The 7,131-nt window shown below is 44.9% G+C and overlaps 1 long non-coding RNA gene across 1 annotated transcript in view; it reads right to left on the bottom strand.

Annotated features, from left to right (window-relative positions):
* Positions 1-3,037: 3,037 nt before the first annotated feature.
* LOC144785199 (uncharacterized) overlaps positions 3,038-7,131 on the bottom strand; it is a 106,093-nt gene continuing 101,999 nt past the window's right edge. Inside the window, exon 3 of the long non-coding RNA XR_013601808.1 lies at positions 3,038-3,268. This is a non-coding gene — a long non-coding RNA (uncharacterized LOC144785199). The remainder of the gene's footprint in view (positions 3,269-7,131) is intronic.

Genomic DNA, 7,131 nt, shown 5'->3' with positions numbered 1-7,131 from the left:
TTATTGCTTGTAAGAGAGATTTTAACATGCATGAGTCTTGATTAAATGTAAACTGACAAGTCAAAAGGTAACAAGTTATAAGAGAAGCTTACCTTTGATTCCGGCAATGACAGTGTGAATTTGCTTCGTGGTCAAGTGGCGGCAGCAAAGGCAGGACTTGTACAATCGGATCCATGATAGTAAAGGGAGTGTGAAAGAAGGTAAGATTCAGCCTTATATCTGTCCCAATCCGTCAACTCAGGTGTGGAGGTGTCCCCCTCCCACAGTCACGTCGGCATGAAGGCATATTGTGACTAGCCTGGTGGGCATACTGGCTGTACTCTCTCAGACAGCCACTTTTGCCTACAGAGCCGTTGACGCTGGTGAAAATACCTGGCTGTCAGTGCCACTCCGATGGTCTTTCGTCTTTGGACCCATCAGCATCTAAATAGAGTGGCCAGATCGCTTAGTAGGCGAATGAGGAATCCGATGGAAAAGCAACAGTGGCACCATTGCCGCCAAAATCTAAATCAGGCCCTTAATCTTTTCAGAACTTTCCATGCATAAACACTTGAATATTTACACTAATTCAAAGGAAATCGAGACAGTGTGTCATTTCCTTAGGTTCTCAACAAAGTTTGACACTGTCAGAGCCCATAGATATAATATGACTTGTCTAGCAAGCCCCATTGAGAAGACATGTATTGATGATTTTAAAGATAAGCGGGCTAAAATACACAATAGAACAATGAGAGGGATAGACATCATGAAGGATGCATAGAAGGATGAGAAAGAGAATAATAAGAAGATGGGAGTTTACACTAAGTTAAACATGGACAGGCAACATCTAGGAAAATGCTGTATATAAAGAAGGGATTACAAGGCTCCCAACCAGTGTATGGGGCTGAGTCAGTGTGAACATAAGTTTTAGATTCTAGATAACACAGACGAAGCGCTTGCAGGAAAGGATTCTATTATTCTTAGAGTTTATTACGTGTGTGAATAGCAAGCTTATTTTAAGTTGCCTGCCAATTATGTGGGTACACACTACTTAGTTTTACTTTTCCTTAAAATCTTCATGTTAATTGTTTAGATGCTCAAGCAGTTGTGTTTTGTACTAGGGCTAAATGTAATAGTGATGCCTCTCAAAATGTCAGAGACATTTTGGAGCTATGATTTCTTCAATAGGTGTTGTTTTAAATGATTTGACGATAAGAGAGCATCCCACACTAGTGCACGTGCGGCCCCATCTTTAATACAGATAGCACTAGTGGCCATGTAATGCCAGTGATATCGAGAGGCCTTCCCTCATTTGAATCGGTGCATGGCAAATGTGTAAACATACCATCAGGAGGCACAATGAAAGCACACTAAAAAAAGATGGCACGCTGCCCTCTCAAGGGATGAAAGAGGGTCCCATGGACCCCCACAGACATCCACTTGCAGACAGGTACAGTCATTCACTGTACTCAGGGCCGGCGCTAATCATGGGCAGCTGCCCAGGGCCTCGTACTCAGCCCACCAGCATAGGGCCACGCACTGGTGATGTGTCCTGTCCGTTCCCTGGCGATCCATTAAAAAAAAAGGTGTCACCTTTCTTTGAAATGGAGGGGCCCCCTCCCTTGGCCTCTCAGGGATGGTATCTGGATACATAAGTGAGGGAGACGCTCCCTTCAATTGAAAGGAGACCCATTCACAGACACTGTGGGAGGCCCATTGTCCATCATTTTGGCGCCCCCATAGTTTTAACTTTTAGCCCACAAGCAATTCTCACACCTATCGGACTGAAGGTGGGAGAAATGCTTGTGGGCTCAAAGTTAAAACTGTGGGGAGCGACAAAATGCTGGAAAATAGGCCTCCCACAGTGTCTGTGAATGGTCTCCTTGCAAGGGGCCACTTATCTACATTAGAAGGGCCTCGCACATTCCCTTTTAGCCAAGGGCCTCCCAAATCCTAGAACCGGCCCTGACTGTACTTGCCGGCAAATGGACCTCTAATCCTTCTTAAAAGTGTTTTTTAAACATCTGCTCCGTACTTCTCTTGAATGCGCTGCCCTGGGGGCAGCGTGATTTCATCGTTGTCCTGAGGGCAGCTCATTCTTCCTAATAGGGCGCACTTTCCTTGTTTGCACCCCGCGCACCTGCTCAAACATGCGCTGCGGCACAAACAGGTAAAGTGCGTTCTATCTGTAATAGTGTGCATGCACTTTTCATGTTTGCGTCACAGCGCATATTTAAGCAAGTGTGCCTGGTGCAAACAGGGAAAATGCAACCAATTATGTTGAATTTGCTGCTCTCAGGGCAGTCGCAAACTCATGCTGCCACATTCAAGAGAAATACAGAGAAGCTGTTTAAAAGCTGCTCTGTGTTTCTCTGTGCAGGCAGCAACTTGCCTGCACTTTTTTACGAGGGATTAAAGATTCCCTTGCAGGCGGGTTCAGTGTGTGACTCCACCCGCCTGCAGGCAGGGTCCTGGGGGGCAATGGGGCCCTCTTTCATTCCTCCAGAGAGCTACTTTTAGGAGGTGCGCTGAAAGTGCGCCACCTTTTGTGGCGCACTTTCATTGCACCTCCTGAAGGCATGTTGGCTTCTGCGCCTACGGCGGTAATATGGTGCAGGTGCAGAGGCAAAGGGATTCCCTCATTTGCATGGGGACACATCCCCATGCAAATGAGGGAATGCCATCTAATGGTAGCACTGGCGCATGTGCAACAGTACTATATGTATTACAAAAGGTAATGCACAAGCATTTGCGTCCCCTTTTGTACTACCAAAGATTCCCGGGGCATACAATGCAGGTGCACATGCTCATTGCTCCCCTGGTGTACTTCTGTAATATGGAGCCAGGACTTTCCTGGCTGGCCAATCGAATTCAACACGCAACAGCTCCACTGCTGCATTTATTTTGACCCACTACTTTGCAATTTTATAACTCAGCAATGACTTATTATGCCTCCTGGAATAAGACCGTTTTTGACAAAAGGATACATCAGAAATGCATGTTTTAAGAATAATATTTAGGCACAATTTGCAAGTTTAAATGGACTAACGCCTAATAATTAGAGTATTCGCATATTTATTGATTTAAAATTCCAACAGAAAATGTAAAAACAGCACTAGTGGAGATCTGGAACTGAGCTGGTCGGATGGATAGTCTCAGCGGTCTTCACCTTTTGTCATCTCCAGTGCCTTCAGATTTAATAGGTTCAATGACGAAGGGCCGTTCTAGCACTTGGGTATATCGGCCATATATTGGGGTGCAGAGTCTCACATGACAGCAATTGAGGATTCTGAAGCCAAAAAGAAAGAATAATTACATTAACTTGACATTCTCTTGACATTAGTCAATGGAGATTAATACATCTCTATGGACAGAAACGAGATACAAACAGATCAATACCCGTCTCCCACACACACTACGGGCATATTTATGACCCTTTTGGCGCAGGGCAACACAGCATGTCACCTTGCTGAGCTGCCCTGCGTCACAAGGAAAGTTCAGGGATGCACCCTATTTATCCAATACGGTGCATTCCTGACCTTTCCCCTTGCACTGGCGCCATTTTGGCTGGCGGATGGAGGTATCCCGGGTCTGCACCAATACATCTCAGCTGGTAAATACAGCTGGCTCCTCTGAAACAGGTACTGAAAAGAAAAGGTGATCCCAGCACCAAAGCAGTCTTTGTAGCATACAGTTAATCATTGGACCATAAAGTTTCAGAATAAATGTAAACATGCTTTGTGCTAAGACCCCCCTAAAAAAGGGAGATAGACAGAAATGTGGGAGAAAAAGAAAGACAAAAGGGAACCAAAGAGAGGGAAAGATGCAGAAAGATAGATTAAAAAATAACATGCTCAATGTGATAGACTGGAAACATAAAGCTTAAACCAATTGTCCCATAGTTCCCAGAATGTTGTTCGCTTGACAAGTTTATTAGCCCGGTCAAAATATGGGATTTTTTTAATAGAGTGAATCCATTCGGTGTCAGTGGGGGGACAAGAGTGGATCCACTTAACACACCGTGGATATGTGTGCTGAGAGGGAGCACGAAGGGTGCCTCTTTTGTAGGCAGGATTATTTTTATGCAGGAAGGGTCACCTTCCTTCACAAAAACAATCTTCAGAGGCTTTTGCCTCTTTCTATGCGTGCTGAAGAATGCAACACACATAGAAAGAGGAAAAACCAAGGAGAAATAAACCTATTTCTCCTTGCTATGCATCACCTGGGGAGGCGTATCTTTTTGGCACCTTTCCAGGTTTACCAGGTTTCGTAAATCTAGGAATGCATTAAAAACCATAGGAGTTGCATGGGAACACCCACACAATGCCCATTGAACGCCTCCCTTGCGCAGAGTGATGCAACACAGCGATTTGCACTGTATTGCATTACTCCATATTTTTTAAGCCATTCAAAGCCACGCATGGTGGCTTTGTGTGGCTTCAAACATATGACGTGGTGTATTCTAGTTTTCTCATCACTAATTTCCCCTCAAATATCATCCACCTTTAGAGCAGGTTTTGTGTACAGCTCGCAGGTTTAGAATTTTTGGGTTTGACCTGGAGTGGAAGTTGTAACAGGCATGAAGGCAACAGATGTGCTGAAGTCTGAGGTTGTATTACTAAATAAAGTACGCTCATGCATACTACAACCTGAGTATCTCACCAGGAACTGGCGGTGAGTGCAACATCAGATGATACCTATGGGTTACAGGAGGACATATCCACACACATACCTGTGCAGGTTGTGAAAAGCCCTGGACATGTTTCTTAATTAGAATTTAGCATGAAATCATCTGTATTCGTTTTTACCATAGCCTTTCTGTGTTTGTTTACTTTAATTATCAATCAATGGTCATTATGGCACCTGTCAAACACATTTTAAAGTGTTTTTCTTACATTAAGGGGCGAATTCCAATGTCCGAAATGTAACCGACTGACCTACTGTCGTCTGTTATGCCCTGCAAGTACGATGCACCCAAACCCTGTTCAGTCGCACTCGTATACTTCACAATGGGAGTATGCATTCCGAACAAAATGCATGCTCGTATTGTTAAATGCAGAGGTACAGTTCATCCCTGCACCTGATGGCAGGCAGCCCAAGGTGCCTGCCACTGGGTGCAAGGATCAACAGGGAAGCACCATAGGTGCCCCACAGGCCGCCATTTGGCGGCCTCACACTCATTGGGGCCCTACTGGGGGCCCCCAAAGACAGTTTACGACTGCCTTTTCGTGCCAGAAAGACCGGCACGAAAAGGCAGTGGGAAACTGCCATCGTACTGCCTCATGTGAAAGAGGCGGCCGGGTGAGTACTGATGGGTTTCCAGATGGCAGACAGGCTCTCCGAGCCCGCCGTAAGCCATCCGGAAATCTGAATCGAATTACTTTTCGACTGAGCCCATAGGAATTGCTTGGTTGGAAAGGAATCCAACAGTGCAAGTGATGAGAAATACCCTGAGAATGCAAGGTGTGGAAGGTGTGAGACTTGAGCCAACAAGCCTTATCAAGGAGAGATGGAGAATCTTGTTGAGACACTATGGAAGGGAGTGATAGTGATGGCAAAACATATTTGTGGTTTGAAAATAAAGCAGTAAGGGGAGGATGGAAGTGAAGTAATCAAGGATGTGTGTGATGGAACTGAAAGGTAATCTGAAGTCCTTATGACTGCTCTGAAAGTGGCATCTGGAGCGGAAATTGGAGCAATAGTTGTTGACAGTATCGTTTAGAGAACAACATTTGTCAAACGTGTGGTGAATGGTTCTGCCAATACACATTTCCCCATTAAGCAATAATCCACCTTTTGAGCAGATTATTTGTACAACTCCAAGTTGTAAAATATTTGGGTTGAAATGTTGATGAAAGTTGGGAAAGACCTGGAAGTGACATCGCTGGGGGAATATGCGCTTGAGTCAGAGGTTGTAATAAAGAATAATCTACTTTCATGCATACTACAGAATAAACGTCTTCTGTAGATGGTTGCAATGTGTATGGATATTGCCACAAATTAGCTCAATGCATTTCTTATCAGGGCATTGTAAATTGGGCACTTATATTTTAGTGTAATAGATCCCAGAGCCTTGTTCATTGGATTACTTCTCAAAGGATTGATCGATGACTGTGTATTATTTTAGCTCACTAACAAGCAAGCCAATGTTATAACCAATCACTGTTTAATGTACTTCTGTGTCAGACAGGGTGGATGGCGCGGAACTACTTCATGTGTGGTCGTGAAGCTGTTTTGATGGCAACAGTATTTGCATATCGCAAGTCACAAAAACAAACTGAGGGGGAAAATGCACTGTTGCTCCAGACACAGAGATAGCATAATGACAGTTTGTTTACACTGTCCAGGTTATGACAGATTAATTCTCACCAAGTTAACATACTGTTGCCCAGGGTACAGGAGACAGCACAGCATGAGCTGTTTCCGCAGTTTTTACTGATCTGTTTATTTGTAGTATATATATTTAGCATGACGTAGCCAGAGAGCAGTGGCATGCTTGAAATAAAATATAACAATATTTCCATTTATATCTATAAAAATATGAGATAGTGAAACATGCATCTGTTGCAACATCGGGAACAAGGGTCAGGGGCTGCATCCCCCAGACTCCCCTTCCATTGCCACGCCCACGCAGCATCACGGATGTGCCCGGAGGTGCATAAAGTTAAACGTGAGCCCCCGCTGCGCAAGACGCGCCCGGGCCGCACCCGGGCCAAGGGCAGGCCCATCCACACCCGTCATAGCCCTGAAGAGGCTGGGGTGGACCACCCCCCTGACATCTCTTCTCAGAGGTTGACGTCTCAATATTCATGACATCTACAACAAGGAAAAAGGTACTGTGCTAAGATAGCGGCTCTTTGAATAACTATTAGTCTCCCCTTGTGGGCTACTTGTTGGCTGAGTTTCCTCTTTCTACCTCGCTGTCAACCTGAATTGCAATGGGGAAGCGAAAAGTTTCTGAGGGAGGATCGAGGGACGTTTGTGAAAAGAAGGTGAAGAAGAAAGCCCTGACCCTAAGCCCAGATGCAGGGGGAGGGGTACTAGATTGTATAGACAGCTTATTATCCGAATGCGAGCGTCTTCTTGATCCAACGTTCATCGATACTTCGCCTAAGTACACCAAGTCACAGATACCTAGAAGCCCTATGTATA

This window comes from Lissotriton helveticus, chromosome 10 (assembly GCF_964261635.1).
Source record: "Lissotriton helveticus chromosome 10, aLisHel1.1, whole genome shotgun sequence".
Classification (NCBI taxonomy): Eukaryota; Metazoa; Chordata; class Amphibia; order Caudata; family Salamandridae; genus Lissotriton; species Lissotriton helveticus.
This window is presented reverse-complemented; position numbering and strand designations above follow the sequence as displayed.